General features: G+C 38.2%; 2 long non-coding RNA genes across 3 annotated transcripts; both read right to left on the reverse strand.

The window, feature by feature from the left end:
- On the reverse strand, window positions 1-4,672 carry LOC139176781 (uncharacterized). The gene is made up of 3 exons (XR_011561235.1): window positions 3,857-4,672; window positions 2,750-2,886; window positions 1-587 (listed from the first exon to the last, which is right to left on the reverse strand). It is a non-coding gene; the product is annotated as an uncharacterized lncRNA (long non-coding RNA).
- LOC139176782 (uncharacterized) lies at window positions 4,673-23,794 on the reverse strand. Of its 2 annotated transcripts, none has more exons than XR_011561236.1 (3): window positions 23,624-23,794; window positions 17,093-17,161; window positions 4,673-6,653 (listed from the first exon to the last, which is right to left on the reverse strand). It is a non-coding gene; the product is annotated as an uncharacterized lncRNA (long non-coding RNA). The 2 variants fall into 2 exon arrangements; XR_011561237.1 differs by lacking the exon at window positions 23,624-23,794 and adding an exon at window positions 18,802-19,216.
- Window positions 23,795-23,854: the final 60 nt, after the last annotated feature.

The raw sequence follows: 23,854 nt of genomic DNA on the forward strand, positions 1-23,854 counted from the left end.
GTTATATATCAACTATGTCTTAATGAAAAAACAAATTTGAATGTGCTTAATCAATTTGTCTGTTTTATTGTTTGCTGCACACTATGAGATTAATACAATCCTATATACATATGGTAACATTTATTATATCTAATAGCTATTTATGCTAAATTTAAAACATGTGTCATGTCATAGCTCCTAAAATCCAGGGTAATGAAGTCAGATGTGGACTCTTCTAGACTGCCTCTTCCAGTTACCAGCTAAGTAGCCTTGGGCAGTTTTCCAACTCAAATCTCAGTTTCTCTCCTATAAAGTAGATATTAGAAAACCTACCTCAAAGGGTTTTTATAGGAGTAAATCAACTAATGGCATGTGTATGTAAAATTAGAGCATAGCATCAGACACACAGTATGTGCACAAAAATGATTAATTCCCTCACTATTTTTAGGAAGCAGAGCCAGAGTTGTGGCTTTTTAAAATTTTACCTTGCCTAAGAAGGACCTTGGGAGTTGTTAAAATGGAGATTCCTGGGCCATGTCTCCTCAGTCTGTGAATCCTCAGTTTGGAGAAGAGAAGCAACAAGACTGCAGATGGTTCTTAGGTCCCCTCTTGAAAAAAATATAAAGGTTCAGGTGATAAGGGCACCAGGTGGTAGATGTGGGGACAACTGGTCTCTAATCTAGTTTGGCTTTCTAACAGACTTAACACATGGTTTAAGGCAATATATTTTCCTTTCGCTCCTTCTTTTAGCCATTTGTAAAATGTGGATAATAATTACTTCTTCATGAGAAAATACTAAATGAGAACTTTGAGATCAAATCTATTGCTTTTATCCCAGGTGAAGCCTTTGTAAATAGTGACTAAGAAAAGGAGAATTAAAGTTTAAAAAGGAATAAAACCAGAAGAAAATGTGTTTGGTAAAGGGCATAAAATTATGTTTGGAATGAGGCTGGAGATGAAGAAACAAACTGAAAAGGGACTGGAGACAAGCAGCAGAAACATGGGGCAAATCAGCAACAAATACTAAGTCTTGTATGTTTCTTTGGGGAATTGGGAAATGAATAGTTACACTCTCAGAAAAGGGAAGGAGTTAAGAGGAAAAGCGACAAAAGAACAGAGAGAAAAGGAATGAACACACAGGGGAGGAAAACTGAAGGTCCAATGCAAGAAAAGGCAGGCAAAGTGGTTCTGGAATTTATATCTTGCCTAATTGTTCCCTTAAGATCCATGAGAAAAGAGAATTCTGCTGAAGGGAAAGAACTAAGCAGAATTTCTGAAGGCAAGAGCACAGAACCCATAACCTAAAGGCCAATTTGTAGTTGGGAGATTTTTCTTTTAAGCCAGCAAATACCCACACAAGGATTTCATTGAAGGAAATTTGATTATGAAGTCACTAGGGATGATTTAAGGCTTTTTCATTGACTCAGATGCCAGGATGGAAGACTGAATTTCAGGAATAGACCAATTTGAAATAAACTATCAAAAGTATTTGGGAGGGAAAAAAAAAACTTCTGGCTATTAATGCTGTTTAAATAGGATATAGAGTTTTTAAATGAATATTATTTATAATAAACTGATGGGAAGGAATCAGTTTGGTTAAATATTCTGAAAAACATTAAATATGGAAAGAAAAATTATATAAAAATGTAATAGAACATCTATAACAAGGTAATCTGAGTTGTTAGTTTGCGCTTGTCCTCTTCATATTTCCCTATATTATTCTCTCCCTCCATTTCAAGCAGACAGCTATGCTTTAGATTCCCTTTGTCAGGGGAGTTTTGTAGCTGGTTTAGTTTAAAACCAAAAGTTGCTTTTTCCATCTTTTGTAAAAGCCAAGATTCATCAAGATATTACGTTAGGAATGCCATTGGAGAGGGGAGAAAGGGCAGCCAGAAAGAGAGGTTATCAACTATACCAGCTGAGTTTTGAAATGTTCTAAAGGACTTTGATGGTTGAAAAGGAATGCAGTACTTAACGTCTGTTGCACTTTCAATAGCATCCAATATATTCAAGTCGTAAGTATAAAACTAGTTTTTCTTAAGACTTGAAACACAACTTAGAAATCTAATAAAATCACTTTATTTTAATCTGCAGATTTTTTAAAATTATAAATTATCTCATATTTATAAAAGAATGTGTGCATATATGTGTGTATACACACATACAATGAGACATAAAATAATATACATGGCTCAAAGAATAATAAAATACATATCCATGGAGCCACAACCCAGCTCAAGGAAAAGATTATCACCCTTGAAGCTTTCTGAACCTCTCCCTGATCAAATCCTCTTCCCCTACCATCTCTTCCAGAAACAACTACCTATTTTCTGTTTATAATCCCCTCACTTTCCATAACAGTTTTATCTACAAATGAGTGTGTATATGCTGAAATCATATTGTTTAGTTTTATGTTTTTGAACATAGATGACAGTATGCTTTATCTGTGATTTGCTTTTTTTCATTTCAATTAATTTATTTTTAAATTGAAGAATAATTGCTTTATAGAATTGTGTTGGTATGATTTGCTTTTTTACTCAACACTATCTTTCTGAGATTTATTTTAGTTATTCCCACTCATTTTCACTGCTGTATAATATTCCATAATTTGAAAAACCAATAATTTATATATCCATTTGCTGTCAATGGACATTGGGTTGTTTTCAGTTGTTCTTCTGTTTTATTTTGATATTATGATCAAGGCTACTATGAACATTCTTGAAACATATCTCTTAGTGTATACATGTAAGAACCTTTCTAGGATAAATACCTAGGAATAGAATCATTGAGTTGTGAGGTCTGTCAAATTGTGTCTCAAAGGATTCCATCACTTTGCGTTCCCTCAAGCAAAGAGATCTTCATCTTTCTAATACTTGATATGGTCAGACTTTTTCATCATTATCAATACTGTGGGACATAAAAATACATTATAAATCACTTTTATTCATTCTTTGCTTAATGTTCAATTAATTCATAAGTTCAACAGATTATGATTCCTTAAAAAGATAACTCCTCATTTACAAAAAAATTAAGTCTTTTAAACCATATTAACACATTTAAGATATCTGATTATCTGAGCTACTTTACCCAACTGACAAGGCAGACAAACAATTCAACAGGCAAAACCTAAGATTTATAACTATTAAAAATCTAATGAATTAATAACAAGACAGACTCTATAGCCCAGGGAACTATACTCAATATTTTGTGATAACCTATATGGGAAAAGAATCTGAAAAGAAAAAAAAAAAAAAATATATATATATATATATATGAATCACTTTGCTGTATACCTGAAACTAACACAACATTGTAAATCAACTATACCTCAATGAAAATGAATCACTATCAAAAAATCTAATGAATTAAACTCATTCATGTGTTAAATTAGGGCTCTCAAACATTCAAGCACAATTCTTATTCTTTTTACAGTTGAAATTAATACCTTAGGTCTAACATCTAAATCAGAAAAGTTAAGAAGGTTAGATGTTAGACCTAAGGTGCTAATTTCAATTGTAAATTTGAAATTGTAAATTTGATTTACAATGTTGTGTTAGTTTCAGGTATACAGCAAAGTGATTCATTCATATATATATATACTTAACTCCAGTACTTTGGCCACCTCATGAGAAGAGCTGACTCATTGGAAAAGACTCTGATGCTGGGAAGGATTGGGGGCAGGAGGAGAAGGGGATGACAGAGGATGAGACGGCTGGATGGCATCACTTATTCAATGGACGTGAATCTGAGTGAACTCTGAGTTTGTGATGGACAGGGAGGCCTGACGTGCTACGATTCATGGGGTCGCAAAGAGTCGGACACGACTGAGCGACTAAACTGAACTGAACTGAACTATATAGTATATATTTACACTCACAGGCAGACCAGATAAGAGATTCCAAACTGCTATATGGATCACTGCATTGGGATACTCCAGTGTTCCAATGTTCACTCCAGTGTTCACTGCAGCACTGTTTATAATAGCCAAGACAGAAGCAATCTGAATGTCCATCAACAAATGAATAGATAAAGATGTGGTATATACAGTTGAATATTATTCAGCCATAAAAAATGAAATAATGCCATTTGTAGCAACATGAATGGACCTAGAGATGAACATACTAAGAGAAGTAAGTCCACCAGAGAAAGATAAATATCATAAGATGTCAATCATATGTGTAATCTAAAACAATGATGGAGAAGGCAATGGCACCCCACTCCAGTACTCTTGCCTGGAAACTCCCATGGATGGAGGAGCCTGGAAGGCTGCAGTCCATGGGGTTTTTAAGAGTCGGGCATGGCACAGCGACTTCACTTTCACTTTTCACTTTCATGCATTGGAGAAAGAAATGGCAACCCACTCCAGTGTACTTGCCTGGAGAATCCCAGGGACAGGGGAGCCTGGTGGGCTGCCGTCTATGGGGTCACATACAAATGAATTTATTTTCAAAACAGAAACAGAATCACAGACATAGAAAACAAACTTATTTTTACCAAAGGAGATGGGGAGGAGGAGATAAACTAGGAGTTTGGGATTAACATATACACACTACTATATATAAAATATGTAAGCAACAAGGACCTGCTATATAGCACATGGAACTATACTCAATGCCTTCAAATAAACTATAATGGAAAAGAATATGAAAAAGAGTGTATATATTATATATATATATACATATACATATACCTGAATCACTTTGCTGTATGCCAGAAACTAATACAACATTGTAAATTAACTTATAAGTCAATAAATAAATAAATAAAACCCTTAAGGAGAAAAGGAAATATTCCTAACTTTCCACAATTTACTGCACAAAAGCCAAGTCAAATTTTAGAAATTACTACTTGTTTTGGCCAACATAAAATTTTAGATGAAGGCCACCTTCCTTCTCAGGCTGTGACTTGTGGACAGCATCTTTGTTCCTCCAGTCCCATACATAAAGTCCAGAAGGATGGAGGTAGTTCATAATTTTTGAATGACAATTTGAGAAACTGATGAAGGTATATATACCCTCACCCCAGAAAAATGCACATGGTCTTTTTGTTTGTTTGGTTTCAGAGATTCACAGATTCCCTGCAGTCAACCATGGGCCCAGCTTTAAAATCCCAGTTTGAAATAGCAGTTATTAGAGATGGTTTAAAAGTTTCCTTTTTGTTCACCTTTATATTTTCCAAGATGAAAATGGATTATTTGTGTAAAACACACAAATGTTTTCTAGAAAATCACTTCTTGTCATATGATAGTTAAAAGATCTTGCAAAATCAATTCATTTTGTGGTAAACTTGTCGAAGACTGACAGACTTTGAATTAGAAATGTTTGTCATATAAGGCACTCAGTTTTCTCATCTGGAAAATGGAGTAATTAATATTAATTAGTCATCATGTTATATGTTAATACTTGAAAAATTCTGATAATTGTGATTTATCTTTGTTCCATCGGAAAGTCTCTGTTATTTAGGTCGCAGTTCCCTTTCCTCTTGAAGCAGATAGAATGCCACAGCTGTTTCTTCCGCTATTCTGTTTTCTGTGAAGGAACACCTGGTTAGAATGTACCTAAGGAGTTATTTCTTTGTTTTTTGATAATTAAAGCACTGCCGTGGTGATGACTGACATCTGGATTCGCTTTTAAAGACTTCACTGTGTTTTTCTGGCTCCTAGGAGATTCATGAACCATAATGCATTAGATGGAAATGCGTTGATGTGCTTCATTTTGCAACAGCAATTTTTCTCTTGCTTTGTTACTTCCCCACTGCAATGAGTGAGAGCTGCCACTCTGTTACTGCTGCTAAGAGATTAAGGGAAATAAGTTGAGCTCCAGAAATTTAATATGCCATATAATGCCTGATTTATTTTGATTCTGGCTTTGACAGAATTGATGAACTCACCTGAGACTGCTTTGCAGAATCAGTATCCAGGGATTAAATTTTCTTTATAAACTGGTTCTGAAAGAATTTCTTTGAGGGACATGAAAGCCTAAGTTCTCTTAACTATTTCCAAGAGCTACAGAGAAAAACATTTGACAAAAGTATTCTAATATTATATGTAATTTCCTCAAAAGCTATATTCCTCAATCTCCAATTATAGTTCACAAAACTTTTCTGGGATATACTTTCCAGAATTATGTACTTTTATTTAAGGTGATTATAAATTACACTATTGCCTCTTCCTTGACATTCTGCTTAACCTGCTACTCAAAGGAAGCAATACTAATGATGAAATATGTATCAGTTAAGGCTCACTGTGGCAAGTAACATATGCTAATTCTTACTGAATGAGCAGAAAGGAAGTTTAACTGGCCCAATGAGGAAGTCAGAGTACTACATACTTCTGCAGCAACAAACACTAAAAGCAACTGCTGCCACTCCCACTCCCACCAAAGTGACTTCTGCCCTAGGAATTTAGCCTAACAAGCACTGCCACCCCCAAATGTCATATGCCTTTATCAGCAAATTGATTTCCAAACAGAATCTTGGCTTCCTCAAAGCTGCTAACTTCCAAATAAAAGTCTATGTAAGTGTGCTGAATGTTGAAGCCTAGGTCACATGTCTGTCCCTTTACTATGAGAGTCTGGAAATTTCGTTTTCAGAGCTTACCTTGGGGAAGCAGCACTTTAACATTAAGATTGGAAATTTCTCAAACATAAAAAATATATTCAAAATATCTTGGGAAGCTATAAAATATAAAAATAGGAGAGAATTAATATTGTTGAGAATATTTGCTAAGTGTCAGATACTTTAAATACATTATTCCCCGGGTGGCTCAGGGATAAAGAATCTGCCAGCAATACAGGAGACCTAGGTTTGATGCCTGGGTTGGGAAGATCCCAAGGAAGAGAAATGGCAATCTACTCCAGTATTCTTGCTGGGAAAATCCCATGGAAAGAGGAGTCTGGTGGAGTACAGTCCATAGGGTTGCAAAGAGTCAGACACGACTGAGCACAGAAAGTTTACATTATTTAATCCACAACAAAATAGGTATTTAAACCCTGTTTTAATAATGGGAAAACTGAAGCTCAGAGAAGTTGTTATCAGCCCAGATCATTTTGTTGGTGAAATGAAGAACATAAATTTATGTCCAAGTTTCTTTCCTTCAGTAATTTTCCCTGTCTCACAATGTATCTCTGATTTCCATTTCACAACTTCTAACTCAGATGTAGGCAGTGGTGTACTAACTGGGGCAGAGGGGAGAGAGGAAACTATCAGCTCTGAGAGCATATAATATGGGATGCATTAGCTGAAAGAAAAATTTAAAGACAATAATCAGATCAGATCAGATCAGTTGCTCAGTCGTGTTCAACAATAATAAAACCAACTAAAAATAGGTCTACTTTTTTATTACCATTGTCATTATGTGACAGCAGTTCTCAGGAATGTCAGCAATAAAATATTACTTCTTGCTGAGGTGAACCATTCCCTACTCCGTTATTCATCAGTATATACATAAGAAGACTTCAACCGAATTTGAAGTTTTTTTTAAAAGAGGAGGATGTTTAGAACTTGTCACCGAAGTGGCATAAACAGTTTCATGTTCCTAGAGTAGACCATAAAAGGGACATTTAACACATGATATATCTAAGTACCTATCTTTCAACATTATTTCAAAAAAAGATAAGTTCTAATTTTCATTTTCGGAGTATATCTCGCTCAAGTTTGGCAATGTGAGCAGGAGCTCTTTTATCTACTAGAAGCGGACTCTGATAATAAGGCAGAACCTCCTCAGCAAGTTCCTTTGGCAATAGAGGCTCTTTTGGCCAGGAGGCTATTGGTGATGAGGAGGGAGATGGATTCTAGTAATTTATACAGTAGACTAGGAAGGAGTATCTCTTCAAAATATCAGGACAAAGATACTGCTTAGATGAATCCCCAGGTATAGAGAACTTGAGATCTTAAAGAATTACACTATCCCATCACCAAGTCTTATACATTCCACACTTGATCTTAGCCAAAAGGCCGAGAAGCAATATAAATTCTATCTCCTAAACATCTCTCAAATTAAGTCCTCTTTTCTCCTTGGACTGCTGCTGCCGCCTGCTAAGTCGCTTCAGTCGTGTCCGACTCTGTGCAACCCCATAGACAGCAGCCTACCAGGCTCCCCTGTCCTCGGGATTCTCCAGGCAAGAACACTGGAGTGGGTTGCCATTTCCTTCTCCAATGCATGAAAGTGAAAAGTGAAAGTGAAGTCGCTCAGTTGTGTCCGACTCTAGCAACCCCATGGACTGCAGCCCACCAGGCTCCTCCGTCCCTGGGATTTTCCAGGCAAGAGTACTGGAGTGGGGTGCCATTGCCTTCTCCGCTCCTTGGACTATTCAGATCCAAATACTATACAGCCTAGACTACTGTAACATTCTGCTAGCTGGTCTTCCTTCCTGTCATTAGTCTCAGCCAATTCCGATTTATTACCCACATAACTGTCAGCATGATCCATCTGCATGAATGAGATAATGACAGATCCTTGTTTGAAACCTTATACTGAATTTCATGTCCTTCATGCTTCCTTTTTTGCAAGACTCAGACATTTCCTCAGCATGCAGCCCTTCTCTGCTTCTTTAACTCAATCACTATGGTATAGCTAATCTGAACTACATGCACACCAAATGTGTTATGATCTCTTAGGCCTTTCTGCTATTCCATATATTGCTAGTCAAGATCCTAACTCTTATCTGTTGTCCTCTGATAAGTCTTCTCTCCTTCCCAAACTCAAACTGTATTAAGTACTCCACACTCCATACTCCATCCCACAGTATGAGAGGTTTACTTTCAAAACAGAACTTAAATTACAGAAAAGTAACTGCTTCCCTGGTGGCTCAGCTGGTAAAGAATCCACTTGCAATGCGGGAGACCTGGGCTTCCCTGGATTGGGAAGATCCCCTGGGGAAGGGAAAGGCTACGCACTCGAGTATTCTGGCCTGGAGAATACCATGGACTATAGTCCATGGGGTCACAAAGAGTTGGAAACAACTGAGCGACCTTCACTTTCAACTGCCTTCTGATCTGGCTTCTACTACTCTGTACTTTTTTTTTTTTCTTAAGGCAGTGGCCATGTCTTTTATCTTTGCCACTCCAGCATTCAGTGCGATTCTTGGTATAGATATTATATACTCAATGAATATTTTTAAATGAATGCCAGGTTCTATATACTAGACAAGCTGTCGAGGAGGTGGTGGTCTAGTAGTAACAATAAATTAAATTCACATAACTAAACACAAGGCATATAGATGTGCCATAAGTGAGGTTTAAAAGAAATGCTTTGGTTATTTTAAGGAGAAAGTTCTCAATTCCAATTTTAGTGTGAAGTTGGGATACAAAATGGAGAAGGGTCAAGGGAGAAGAGTCATTTGAGATGAATTTTGACAAAAGGAATTTTAATACTTGGAGATGTAGCAAGTATAGGAATAGGTTAGGTCACATACTGACATATTAAAGCAGAGAGGGTAATATAAAATCATAGAGCAGTCCAACTGAGCAAGTAAGAATACTGGGGGAAAAAAGCTGGAGAAGTAGGTCAGGCTTTAAATGTTGGCTGAGAACTCAGTATTTAATTTAGAAGACAACTATAGTATAATTGGGCTTCCCAGTTAAAGGCAGTAATTAGCAGAAGAAAGACTATTAGAGCAATTGTAATAGTCCGAGTAAGGAGTAACAAGGTCCTCTTTGACAGATAATACAATATAGACAGGCAGAGTCTGGATCACTTATAAGTGGTATGATTTTGAACATGTTACTTAAACTGGCAAACCCCAAGTTTCCTCGTTTATTTCAAAAGACTGCTGTGGTTAAATTTATGTAAAGAGATTAGCACAGTGCTTGGCATGTACCAAGTGTTTGAATTAATCAGTGATATTTCAGCAGGAACTGATAAAAATTCAACTCAAATCAGCATAAGAAATTAAGGGAAATTATTAAAAAGCTATTGACAAGCTCAATAGAATGGGACGAAGAGCCCAGAAATAGAACAACACAAATATAGTCAAAATATTCTTTGACAAAGGATCAAGACAATACAATGGAGAAAAGATAATCTTTTCAACAAACGGTGCCCGCACAACTGTATATCCATATATTTAAAAAATGAATTTATACACAGATCTTATACCTGACACAAAAATTAACTCAAAAGATATCATAGTCATATATGTAAAATGTAAAACAGTAAAATTCCTTGAAGATAACATACAAGAAAGTCTAGGTGACCTTGGGTTTGGCAATGACTTTTAAGAAACAGTTCATGAAAGAAAAAATTAATAAGTTGGATTTCACTAAAATTTAAAACTCCTTCATTGTGAAAGACACTATTAACAGAATGAAAGACAATCCATAGGCTGGGAGAAAATCTTTGCCAAATACATATCTGGTAAAGGATTTGTATCCAAAATGTATATAGAACTCTTACAACTCAGCAATAAGAAAAAAAAAAAAAACATGGCAAGTAAGCATATGGAAAGACACTCAACATATGTCATCAGAGAATTGCAAAACGAAACAATGAGATGCCATTACACGTCTATTAGAATGGCTAAAAGCCAAAACACCGACGATACCAAATGCTGGTGAGAATGTCGAGCAACAGGAATTCTCATTCACTGCTAGTAGGAATGCAAAAATAGTAGTCATTTTGGAAGACAGTTGGCAGCTTCTTACAAAACTAAACATACTCTTAGCATATGATCCATCAACCCTATATGCCTTGGTATTTACCGAAATGACTTGGAAAATTGACGTCCATGCAAAAACCTCTACACAAGTATTTATAGTAGTTTTATTCATAATTGCCAAAACTTGGAAGCAATCAAGATGTTCTTCAATAAGTAAATGGATAAAGAATCTGTGGTACAGCAATACAATGGATTAGTCAGCAATAAAAAGAAATGAGCTATTAAGCCACAAAAAAAAACATGGAGGAAACTTGAATACATATTGCTAAGTGAAAAAAGTTAATCTGAAAAGCCTACATACTAGATGATTTCAACTACATGACATACTGGAAAGGGCAAAACTATAGAGACAACAGAAAGAACAGAGATTTCCAATAGTTCTGGGGGAGGGAGGAAAGGAAGGATAAAATAACTGGAGTATAGGAGATATTTAGAGTAGTGAAACTATACAGTTTGTTACTACAATGGTGGACACATGACATATATATCTGACAAAATCCACAAATATAAGAGACAAAAGTTGAACCATAATAAAACTACAAACAAGTAATTAACACTATTGGCTCATCAATTGTAACAAATATACCATTGTAATGGAAGATGTAATTACTACCATAATAAAACTAGAGTTGTGGGGAGGGGGAATATGGGAACTCTCTACACTTTTCATTCAGTTTTTCTGTAAATATAAAACTTTTCTAAAAATTAAGTTATAAATTTAAAAATTCACTAAGCAGGGACTTTCTTGGCAAGACTCCACACTCCCAATGTAGGGGGCAAGGGTTTGAGATCCCTGGTTGGGGAAGATCCTGCATGCCATGGAGTCAAAAAAAGTAATATATATAAAATATAAATAATATATATAAAATTCATGCATTTTAATAAAATATGAAAAAGTTGTTCTTAAAAAAGGCTAGTGAGGTAATTCCCAGAAACAAAGGTGGCCCAGGACCTCAGGGACTAAAACTAAGATGTGATTCTCTTTGCTTTCTTTTGCTTTCATTCTCTGGTAAGTAAGGACTTTCTTCACATAAGAGGAATAATGACATTTCCTTTCCTCTGCAAAAAAATGCCTAGATGGATTTCGGAGGCTGGTGGCAGTGTGGGGAATCCAGAATATTAATTCAATTACAATTAAATTGAACCCTTGAAATATGGTGACTTATGTTATGTGATAGCAAACAACTGGCAAAACTGTTGCCTGCAGTAAGATAAAAATTAGCCCAATGAAATTTTTTTTTTAATTGAACTTACATCCAAGCAGTTATAGAAGTAATAACAGAGAGATCCCATATATCATTTGCTCAAGTTCCCCTAAAAATAACTAAAGGTAACATCTTGTACAACTATTCTTTGTTCTGAAGTCTATTTTACTTGATATTCATATTGCCTTTATTGCTTTAACACCCCAAAAAGATGTCCTTTCATTATGAGAGAGTCATTTCCTAGGCAACTTGATAAGAAGTCTAGGGGTCCCCAAGGAGAGAGGGGTCTGGAATTCTCAAGGAGGAAGAAAGGACAAACTTTTTTTCCTTCTATATTCTTTACGATTATATAACAATAATGTATCCTGCCTGAGGACAGTCTCTGGATTAAACCTTCTGGCTAATCCTGTTAACTTAAAATGTAAATTATGGGAGTAGCTCTGGTGAGGTCTTTCAGTCAGTTCAGTTCAGTTCAGTCGCTCAGTCCTGTCCAACTCTTTCCAACCTCATGCACGGCAGGCCTCCCTGTCCATCACCAACTCCCAGAGTTCACTCAAACTCATGTCCATCGAGTCAGTGATGCCATCGACTCGGAGAAACCCTCTTAAGTCGAGATCCAGCCATCTCATTCTCTGTCGTCCCATTTTCCTCCTGCCCCCAATCCCTCCCAGCATCAGAGTCTTTTCCAATGAGTCAACTCTTCGAGTGAGGTGGCCAAAGTACTGGAGTTTCAGCTTTAGCATCATTCCTTCCAAGGAAATCTCAGGGCTGATCTCCTTCAGAATGGACTGGTTGGATCTCCTTGCAGTCCAAGGGATTCTCAAGAGTCTTCTCCAACACCACAGTTCAAAAGCATCAATTCTTCAACGCTCAGCTTTCTTCACAGCCCAACTCTCACATCCATACATGACCACTGGAAAAACCATAGCCTTGACTAGACAGACCTTTGTTGGCAAAGTAATGTCTCTGCTTTTCAATATGCTATCTACTACTACTACTACTACTAAGTCGCTTCAGTCGTGTCTGACTCTGTGCAACCCCATGGACTGCAGCACACCAGGTTTCTCCATCTATAGGATTCTCCAGGCAAGAACACTGGAGTGGGTTGCCATTTCCTTCTCCAAATATGCTATCTAGGTTGGTCATAACTATTCTTCCAAGGAGTAAGCATCTTTTAATTTCATGGCTGCAGTCACCATCTGCAGTGATTTTGGAGCCCCCAAAAATAAAGTCTGACACTGTTTCTACTGTTTCCCCATCTATTTCCCATGAAGTGATGGGACCAGATGCCATGATCTTAGTTTTCTGAATGTTGAGATTTAAGCCAATTTTTTCACTCTCCTCTTTCACCTTCATCAAGAGGCTTTTTAGTTCCTCTTCACTTTCTGCCATAAGGGTGGTGTCATCTGCATATCTGAGGTTATTGATATTTCTCCCGGCATTCTTGATTCCAGCTTGTGTTTCTTCCAGTCCAGTGTTTCTCATGATGTACTCTGCATATAAGTTAAATAAGCAGGGTGACAATATACAGCCTTGACGTACTCCTTTTCCTATTTGGAACCAGTCTGTTGTTCCATGTCCAGTTCTAACTATTGCTTCCTGACCTGCATATAGGTTTCTCAAGAGGCAGGTCAAGTGCTCTGGTATTCCCATCTCTTCCAGAATTTTCCACATTTATTGTGATCCACACAGTCAAAGGCTTTGGCATAGTCAATAAAGCAGAAATAGATGTTTTTCTGGAACTCTCTTGCTTTTTCCATGATCCAGTGGATGTTGGCAATTTGATCTCTGGTTCCTCTGCCTTTTCTAAAATCAGCTTGAACATCTGGAAGTTCACGGTTCACGTACTGCTGAAGCCTGGCTTGGAGAATTTTGAGCATTACTTTACTAGCGTGTGAGATGAGTACAATTGTGCGGTAGTTTGAGCATTCTTTGGCATTGCCTTTCTTTGGGATTGGAATGAAAACTGACCTTTTCCAGTCCTGTGGCCACTCTGAGTTTTCCAAATTTGCTGGCATATTGAGTGCAGCACTTTCACAGCATCATCTTTTAGGAGTTGAAATAGCTCAACTGGAATTCCATCACCTCCACTAGCTTTGTTCGTAGTGATGCTTTCTAAGGCCCACTTGACTTCACATTCCAGGATGTCTGGGTCTAGGTGAGTGATTACACCATCATGATTATCTCGGTCGTGAGATCTTTTTTGTACAGTTCTTCTGTGTATTCCTGCCACCTCTTCTTAATATCTTCTGCTTCTGTTAGGTCCATACCATTTCTGTCGTTTATCAAGCCCATTGTTGCATGAAATGTTCCCTTGGTATCTCTAATTTTCTTGAAGAGATCTCTAGTCTTTCCCTTTCTGTCGTTTTCCTCTATTTCTTTACATTGATCACTGAGGAAGGCTTTCTTATCTCTTCTTGCTATTCTTTGGAACTCTGCATTCAGATGTGTATATCTGTCCTTTTCTCCTTTGCTTTTCACTTCTCTTCTTTTCACAGCTATTTGTAAGGCCTCCTCAGACAGCCATTTTGCTTTTTTGCATTTCTTTTCCGTGGGGATGGTCTTGATCCCTGTCTCCTGTACAATGTCATGAACATCCGTCCATAGTTCATCAGGCACTCTATCAGATCTCGTCCCTTAAATCTATTTCTCACTTTCACTGTATAATCATAAGGTATTTGATTTAGGTCATACCTGAATGGTCTAGTGGTTTTCCTTACTTTCTTCAATTTCAGCGTGAATTTGGCAATAAGGAGTTCATGATCTGAGCCACAGTCAGCTCCTGGTCTTGTTTTTGTTGACTGTATAGAGCTCCTCAATCTTTGGCTGCAAAGAATATAATCAATCTGATTTCGGTGTTGACCATCTGGTGATGTCCATGTGTACCATCTTCTCTTGTGTTGTTGGAAGAGGGTGTTTGCTATGACCAGTGCATATAATCATTAGTACAGAGCTTAAGGAAAAACAAAGATGGTAAAGCATTTGCCTACAATGCGGGAAACCCGGGTTCAATCCCTGGGTTGGGAAGATACTCTGGAAAAGGAAATGGCAACCCACTCCAGTACTCTTGCCTGGAAAATGTCATGGACGGAGAAGCCTGGTAGGCTACAGTCCATGGGGTCACAAAGAGTTGGACATGACTGAGCAACTTCACTTCACTTAAGGAAAAACATACCTTTGAGCAAAATGAGCTGTTTTCTTGTATAATCATAAACTCTGGGCTTAAAGAAAGTTAGTCTTGAAGATGGTTGTCATAACAACTCAGAGTTTAAGAAAAAACGTCTGATGTGACTAAGCTAGGACAAAGCAATATAGAAAAAACGTTTGTCCCTTTTACCTTGAGAACCCTGGACCCCTTTTTCTTTTCCTTGAGGGCCCTGGACTCCTTATCAACCTACCTAAGAATTAGCTCTCTCAATGGTAGCTATCACTTTCCTGGGGCTGGAGATGGAGAGGCTAGAAACAGAGCCATGTGTAAGTTGGGGATTGTCCTATGCTCAGTGGGTGTCACTACCTATTGGGGCAGTATAGGGTCCCAATGCGTAGAAGCCCTGAGGATTAGGTCTGAGCTGATTTTGTTCCTTCTAAGCATAAGATCTCTCCCCTCCTGGTAACAGCACCTTTGTCTCAGAGGGAAGGAGAGCTGAAGCAAGACGGGCCAGAGTGAATACCTAGTGCTATGTAGGTCTTTAATCTCTTTCAGCAATGTTTTATAGCTTTCAGTATACAAGTTTTTACTTTATTTATTAAGTTCAGTTCAGTTCAGTTGCTCAGTCGTGTCTGACTCTTTGCGACCCCATGAATTGCAGCACGCCAGGCCTCCCTGTCCATCACCAACTCCTGGAGTTCACTCAAACTCACTCCATCGAGTTAGTGATGCCATCCAGCCATCTCATCCTCTGTCATCCCCTTCTCCTGCCCCCAATCCCTAAATATTTTATTCTTTTTGATGCTATTATAAGTGGAATTATTTTTTTAATTTCATTTTTAGATTATTCATTGCTAGTGTAGAGCAATACAATTAATTGTTGTATATTGATCTTACATCTTGCAACCTTGCTGAACTTTATTATTTCTATTATTTTTTAGTGTATTCCTTAGGACTTTTGATATACAAGATCACATCATCTGCATGGTATTACTTCTTCCCTTCCAATATGGATGGCTTTTACCTCTTTTTCTTATCTGTCTCTGCTTAAGCCTCTAGTACAATGTTGATTGTTGTGTGTTAGTACCTCAGTCATGTCCAACTCTTTGCAATCTCATGGTCTGTAGCCCAGCAGGCTTCTCTGTCCATGGAACTCTCCAGGCAAGAATACTGGAGTGAGTAGGCATTTCCTTCTCCAGGGGATCTCCCTGACCCAGGGATGAAACCCAGGTCTCCTACACTGCAGGCAGATTATTTGCCGTCTGATCCACAAGGGAAGCACAATGTCAGTTAGAAATGGTAAAAGACATCTTTACCATGCTTGTGTTCTTAGGGGGCAAATATTCAGTCTTTCCATTAAAAATGATGTTAGTTATGGGTTTTTCATAGATGTCCTTTATCAGGTGGAAGAACCTATTGAGGTTCTATTTTGTTGAGTTCTTTCAAATGCTGTCTCTGGGTCTATTAATATGATCAAGTAATTTTTGCTTTTTATTCTATTGATATGGATTATAATGTTAATTGAACTTCTGTGACAAAGATTGAGAAATGCTGCATAGGAATGCTCTGATGTATTCAGCTTATAATGATTCAAGTGTTAATTTATATTTCCTTTTGATTTTATTACTAAGGTAAAGCAGAATAGAAATTTAATAAAGATTGTAACCTTGCTGAAAAAAAAAATGTGAAAACAATCTTGCATTGCTGGGACAAATTCTACTTTGTCAAGGTGTTTAATTCTTTATTGTATGTTGCTGGATTTGGCTTCCAAGTATTTTGTGGAAGATTTATTATGTTTCTAACTGATATTTCCCATCCTCTTCATAGTGGGTAAAGTACAATGCATGCAAATATGGTCAGCCAAATCATTGCATTTGTGAGTTCACTGAGTGTTAAAGATAATTCTTAAGGTCCTGACATGTAGCAATTTGTATTTCGCTAAAGCTTGGATTTTGCCATGCACATGTTTAAATCATATGCTACAAGTGTCACTTAACTAGGAAGATTAGTCAAAAAATAAGCTTTCAAATTCCCAAATAGCTTTATCCTCTAATCTTGTTTTATCGGGCATTTGGCAGGCAAAATTATATGCTAGAGTTCCATACCTCATGTGAAGTTCATTCCTCTCAATGTCCAGTTTTGGTAGAAGCTTATTAAAACACACCAAAAAACACCTGTCCAAAACCAAGAAAAATTGAAAAGAATTAAAACATTTATTGGAATCTCTCAAAAAATATCAGATGGGATCCAATTCAAATCCCCAAAACAAAAAAACTTGTTAAAATCATCACCCCTCTCCCATTCCTTTCCATTAAATTCCTCACAGGAACCAATTTTAAGATTTCCAGTATCCATTCATTTTACCTTTTAGTAAAAAAAATAGCACATATGTGACCCACAGCCCAAATTTGGCCTATGCATACATTTAATTTGATACATGTTTTAAAAATAAATTTAATTTGTTGTCAACATTGGTAAATTGAGAAACGATACATAAAAATCTGATATATCTGATGTCCCTTGAAAAATCTGAAAGTTTGGCTAAATGTTGCCTTCATTTAATAACTGGTGGGTGGTAAACAGTGACTGCCTCCTTCAAATATGACATGTCCTTTCAATCTGCTACTGTCTTTACCACTCCCTATTATATTACAGAGGGTCAGTTTTATTATTTATGATGTAGGCCTATCCTCTGTAGACACTGGAGTTTGTGACCTTTTAATGCTGTCATTTTCAACGTAAATTAGTTTTTCTAGGATTCCTTTCAATTTTGCAACTTTTTCTATTTATTATATTAAGTTATAAAACAAAAGTTCTGAGAGCCCAAAGGACTGCTTGAGAACTGTCAAGAGTCCAGAGATGAGCCATGGCCTTCTGGGCACTATAAGCATAATAAAATCCTTGTAGAGATCTCTATCTGTTAGAAAGGAGGGGTAAACTCAAACAACTGGTTACAGTAGCTTTGTATATGTAAGACATCTAGCGAAAAAGGAAAGTGCAGCTCTCAGAAAGAGTAAAGAGAAAGTAGGGCTGTCTGTGCCCATGATTGTTAGGAAAGTTGTTGCTGTTTAGTCACTACGTTCTGACCAACTCTTTTGAGATCCCATAGACTGTTGCCTGCCAGGGTCCTCTGTGCCATAGGATTTCCTAGGCAAGAATACTGGAATGGGTTGCCATTTCCCTCTCCAGGGGATCTTCCCAACCCAGGGATTGAACCACATCTCCTGCATTGGTAGGTAGATTCTTTTTTTTTTATTTTATTTTATTTTATTTTTAAACTTTACATAATTGTATTAGTTTTGCCAAATATCAAAATGAATCCGCCACAGGTATACATGTGTTCCCCATCTTGAACCCTCCTCCCTCCCCATACCATCCCTCTGGGTCGTCCCAGTGCACTAGCCCCAAGCATCCAGTACCGTGCATCGAACCTGGACTGGTAAGTAGATTCTTGACTACTGAGCCACCTGGGAACCCCCTGTTAGAAAAGTACATGTGTGCTAAGTCACTTCAATTGTGTCCAACTCTTTGTGACCCCATGGACTGTAGCCTGCCAGGCTCCTCTATCCATGGGATTTTCCAGGCAAGAATACTGGAGTGGGTTCCCATTTCCTAGACCCAGGGTTCCAGGGATCAACTCAAGACTCTTATGTCTCCTGCAACAGCAGATAGGTTCCTTATAACTAGTACTACCTGGTTAGAAAAGTAGTGATTTACAAAATACGAAAAAAGAAGAGGGGATGGAGAAAGAAAATAGGTATTACAGTAATATTAATGGGACCTATGAGAAGGAATTACAATGTTAATGGCTTACCTTAAATGACACAATTCATACAGACATATGATGGAGAGTTATTACTTTTTCCAGAAGTGGCTCCTGTAGGGTTGTGTAAATTTTTGCCTGTGGGGGGAAAATCTTGTGCTTACTTTAGTTTGTTTCTTTATTCTGCCCTTTAAATCTTTATTTGTATTTCTCATAGACTTTAATTACCATAGAGTTACTGAAACAACTGTATATTTAATGGTTACTACAATTAATATTCTTTCTAAAACATAAGAACTCCCCATCCCTATCAAGAGTGACAAGACAATTAAAAGGTCAATCTAAAAATAAGAGCAAAAAAGTCAAAATTTGCATTTGGAGAACATGAACATGTTTGGGCTTTTGGATTATATTTCAGTACCTTCTACCTAACAAGAGATAGTAACGTGATTCACAGAATAGGATAGATGCTGATGGCCAAAATATGGTTCAGTTCAGTTCAGTTCAGTCGCTCAGTCGTGTCCGACTCTTTGCGACCCCATGAATCACAGCACGCCAGACCTCCCTGTCCATCACCAACTCCCCAAGTTGACTCAGACTCATGTCCAATGAGTCAGTGATGCCATCCAGCCATCTCATCTTCTGTCGTCCCCTTCTCCTGCTCCAAATCCCTCCCAGCATCAGAGTCTTTTCCAATGAGTCAACTCTTCGCATGAGGTGGCCAAAGTATTGCAGTTTCAGCTTTAGCCTCAGTCTGTTCAAGAACACCCAGGACTGATCTCCTTTAGAATGGACTAGTTGGATCTCCTTGCAGTCCAAGGGACTCTCAAGAGTCTTCTCCAACACCACAGTTCAAAAGCATCAATTCTTCAATGCTCAACTTTCTTCACAGTCCAACTCTCACATCCATACATGACCACTGGAAAAACCATAGCCTTGACTAGATGGACCTTTGTTGGCAAAGTAATGTCTCTGCTTTTGAATATGCTATCTAGGTTGGTCATAATTTCCCTTCCAAGGAGTAAGCGTCTTTTAATTTCATGGCTGCAGTCACCATCTGCAGTGATTTTGGAGCCCCCCAAAATAAAGTCTGACACTGTTTCCACTGTTTCCCTATCTAATTCCCATGAAGTGATAGGACCAGATGCCATGATCTTCGTTTTCTGAATGTTGAGTTTTAAGCCAACTTTTTCATTCTGCTCTTTCACCTTCATCAAGAGGCTTTTTAGTTCCTCTTCACTTTCTGCCATAAGGGTGGTGTCATCTGCATATCTGAGGTTATTGATATTTCTCCCGGCATTCTTGATTCCAGCTTGTGCTTCTTCCAGTCCAGCGTTTCTCATGATGTACTCTGCATAGAAGTTAAATAAGCAGGGTGACAATATACAGCCTTGACGTACTCCTTTTCCTATTTGGAACCAGTCTGTTGTTCCATGTCCAGTTCTAACTGTTGCTTCCTGACCTGCATATAGGTTTCTCAAGAAGCAGGTCAGGTGCTCTGGTATTCCCATCTTTTGAAGAATTTTCCACAGTTTATTGTGATCCACACAGTCAAAGGCTTTGACATAGTCAATAAAGCAGAAATGGATGTTTTTCTGGAACTCTCTTGCTTTTTCCATGATCCAGTGGATGTTGGCAATTTGATCTCTGGTTCCTCTGCCTTTTCTAAAACCAGCTTGAAATATGGTTGTATACTCATTATTATATAATTAGCCTCTGCTTCATTTTAGCAAGCAATAGATAGATTTATTTAGTAATAATAAATACTTTTGATTGGTCACACTATTATGATGTCTTGTGGAACTCAATAATTTAGAGTAGGCTAGCATATTACACTGCTATGAAGTTACTTACATGTGGAAGTATATATGAAAATTACATTTTATCATTTGCTCATTTGTGCTATTTCAAGGCTTTTAATACTTGATATATAGAGTAAAGAAAACAGTATGTGTGCTCAAGCATACACATATATAGACTCAGAACAGTTAATATATGAAATGACTAGTTCAATCCCTGGTCTATAGTATGCCTCAATAAGTGTTGGCTGTAATATTTTAAATTCTCACTAATATTCTCTCCCACAAGATTTTTTAGAGTTCCTTGCCTCACAAGCACTTGAGTTTAGAATACTGGACTCTCCCTTCCCTTCTCTGTCTTTAGCATACATTTGGCCAAACCTTATTCATACATAGAGCTTTCCTGGTGGCTCAGTAGTAAAGAATCCACCTGCCAACGCAAGAGACTCCGGTTCGATCCCTGAGTCAGGAAGATCACCTGAAGAAGAAAATGGCAAACAACCCCAGGATTCTTGTCTGGAAAATCCCATGGGCAGAGGAGGCTGGTAGGTTACAGTCAGTGGTGTCCCAAAGAGTTGGACACAACTTAGTGACTAAACAACAATAGCAATTTATTTATACACAACTGGCCACAGATTAATATATCCCCATGGAAAAGAAATGCAAAAAAGCAAAATGGCTGTCTGAGGAGGCCTTACAAATAGCTGTAAAAAGAAGAGAAGTGAAAAGCAAAGGAGAAAAGAAAAGATAGAAGCATCTGAATGCAGAGTTAAAAAGAATAGCAAGAAGAGATAACAAAGCCTTCCTCAGCGATCAATGCAAAGAAATAGAGGAAAACAACAGAATGGGAAAGACTAGAGATCTCTTCAAGAAAATTAGAGATACCAAGGGAACATTTCATGCAAAAATGGGCTCAATAAAGGACAGAAATGGTATGGACCTAACAGAAGCAGAAGATATTAAGAAGAGGTGGCAAGAATACACAGAAGAACTGTACAAAAAAGATCTTCACGACCCAGATAATCAGGATGGTGTGATCACTCATCTAGACCCAGACATCCTGGAATGTGAAGTCAAGTGGGCCTTAGAAAGCATCACTACGAACAAAGCTAGTGGAGGTGATGGAATTCCAGTTGAGCTATTTCAACTCCTGAAAGATGATGCTGTGAAAGTGCTGCACTCAATATGCCAGCAAATTTGGAAAACTCAGAGTGGCCACAGGACTGGAAAAGGTCAGTTTTCATTCCAATCCCAAAGAAAGGCAATGCCAAAGAATGCTCAAACTACTGCACAATTGCACTCATCTCACACACTACTAAGTAATGCTCAAAATTCTCCAAGCCAGGCTTCAGCAATATGTGAACCGTGAACTTCCAGATGTTCAAGCTGATTTTAGAAAAGGCAGAGGAACCAGAGACCAAATTGCCAACATCCACTGGATCATGGAAAAAGCAAGAGAGTTCCAGAAAAACATCCATTTCTGCTTTATTGACTATGTCAAAGCCTTTGACTGTGTGGATCACAATAAACTGTGGAAAATTCTTCAAAAGATGGGAATACCAGAGCACCTGACCTGCTTCTTGAGAAACCTATATGCAGGTCAGGAAGCAACAGTTAGAACTGGACATGGAACAACAGACTGGTTCCAAATAGGAAAAGGAGTACGTCAAGGCTGTATATTGTCACCCTGCTTATTTAACTTCTATGCAGAGTACATCATGAGAAATGCTGGGCTGGATGAAGCACAAGCTGGAATCAAGAATGCCGGGAGAAATATCAATAACCTCAGATATGCAGATGACACCACCCTTATGGCAGAAAGTGAAAAGGAACTAAAAAGCCTCTTGATGAAGGTGAAAGAGCAGAATGAAAAAGTTGGCTTAAAACTCAACATTCAGAAAACGAAGATCATGGCATCTGGTCCTATCACTTCATGGGAATTAGATAGGGAAACAGTGGAAACAGTGTCAGACTTTATTTTGGGGGGCTCCAAAATCACTGCAGATGGTGACTGCAGCCATGAAATTAAAAGACGCTTACTCCTTGGAAGGAAAGTTATGACCAACCTAGATAGCATATTCAAAAGCAGAGACATTACTTTGCCAACAAAGGTCCATCTAATCAAGGCTATGGTTTTTTCAGTAGTCATGTATGGATGTGAGAGTTGGACTGTGAAGAAAGTTGAGCATTGAAGAATTGATGCTTTTGAACTGTGGTGTTGGAGAAGACTCTTGAGAATCCCTTGGACTGCAAGGAGATCCAACTAGTCCATCCTAAAGATCAGTCCTGGGTGTTCTTTGGAAGGAATGATGCTAAAGCTGAAACTCAAGTACTTTGGCCACCTCATGCGAAGAGTTGACTCATTGGAAAAGACTCTGATGCTGGGAGGGATTGGGGGCAGGAGAAGGGGATGACAGAGGATGAGATGCCTGGATGGCATCATTGACTCGATGGATATTGAGTCTGAGTCAACTTGGGGAGTTGGTGATGGACAGGGAGGCCTGGCGTGCTGCGATTCATAGGGTCACAAAGAGTCGGACACGACTGAGTGACTGAACTGAACTGAACTGGCCACAGATTGTTGTTGGACATCTACCGCATTCCTATTGTTCAAGCTGGTTTTTGAAAATCCTAAAAAGCAAATCTCGTTGGTGGCAAACACCATTGACAGGAAATATGTAACAACTAACGCTTTTTCTGTGTCCTGCTGCCTGATGCCAATCAGAGATGCATTAGACTTCATATCTAAATTCCCAAGAACCTAGAAATCTTTGTGTACCTACAAAAAAACTCAAGGGTGTGAGAAAAGGGCATGTAGAAGGGGATGACAGAAGATGAGCTGATTGGATGGCATCACCAACTCAATCAACATGAGTTTGAGCAAACTCCAGCCGATGGTGAAGGATGGGAAAACCTGGAGTGCTGCAGTCCATGGGGTCACAAAGAGTGGACACGACTGAGCGACTGAACAACAACAACAAGACTTCCCACAGATTTCTCTAAGAGGACAGAATTACTCTAATATCTTTGGGGTTGTGTCTCTTTTAAGGCTTCAAGGACTAGAAAAACCTCACCTGAAAGTTGAGCCTAGAGAAAGGGAAGCATGGTTAACTCCAAACTCTACCCCATTACTGGACGCGACCCTCTGCTGCAGCGCTGGTATCACAACTGTTACCCTTTTTGCCGGGGATTCTGGGCTCATTCCCTCTCCTTTCCTCTTCTCAGGGCTCTCCCCAGACTTCCGTTCAAACGTCCCGGCCAGAACAGAATCCACCAATCACAAACGTCCTTCCTCGGACCACGCC

The sequence above is a fragment of the Bos indicus genome, chromosome 2 (assembly GCF_029378745.1).
Source record: "Bos indicus isolate NIAB-ARS_2022 breed Sahiwal x Tharparkar chromosome 2, NIAB-ARS_B.indTharparkar_mat_pri_1.0, whole genome shotgun sequence".
Classification (NCBI taxonomy): Eukaryota; Metazoa; Chordata; class Mammalia; order Artiodactyla; family Bovidae; genus Bos; species Bos indicus.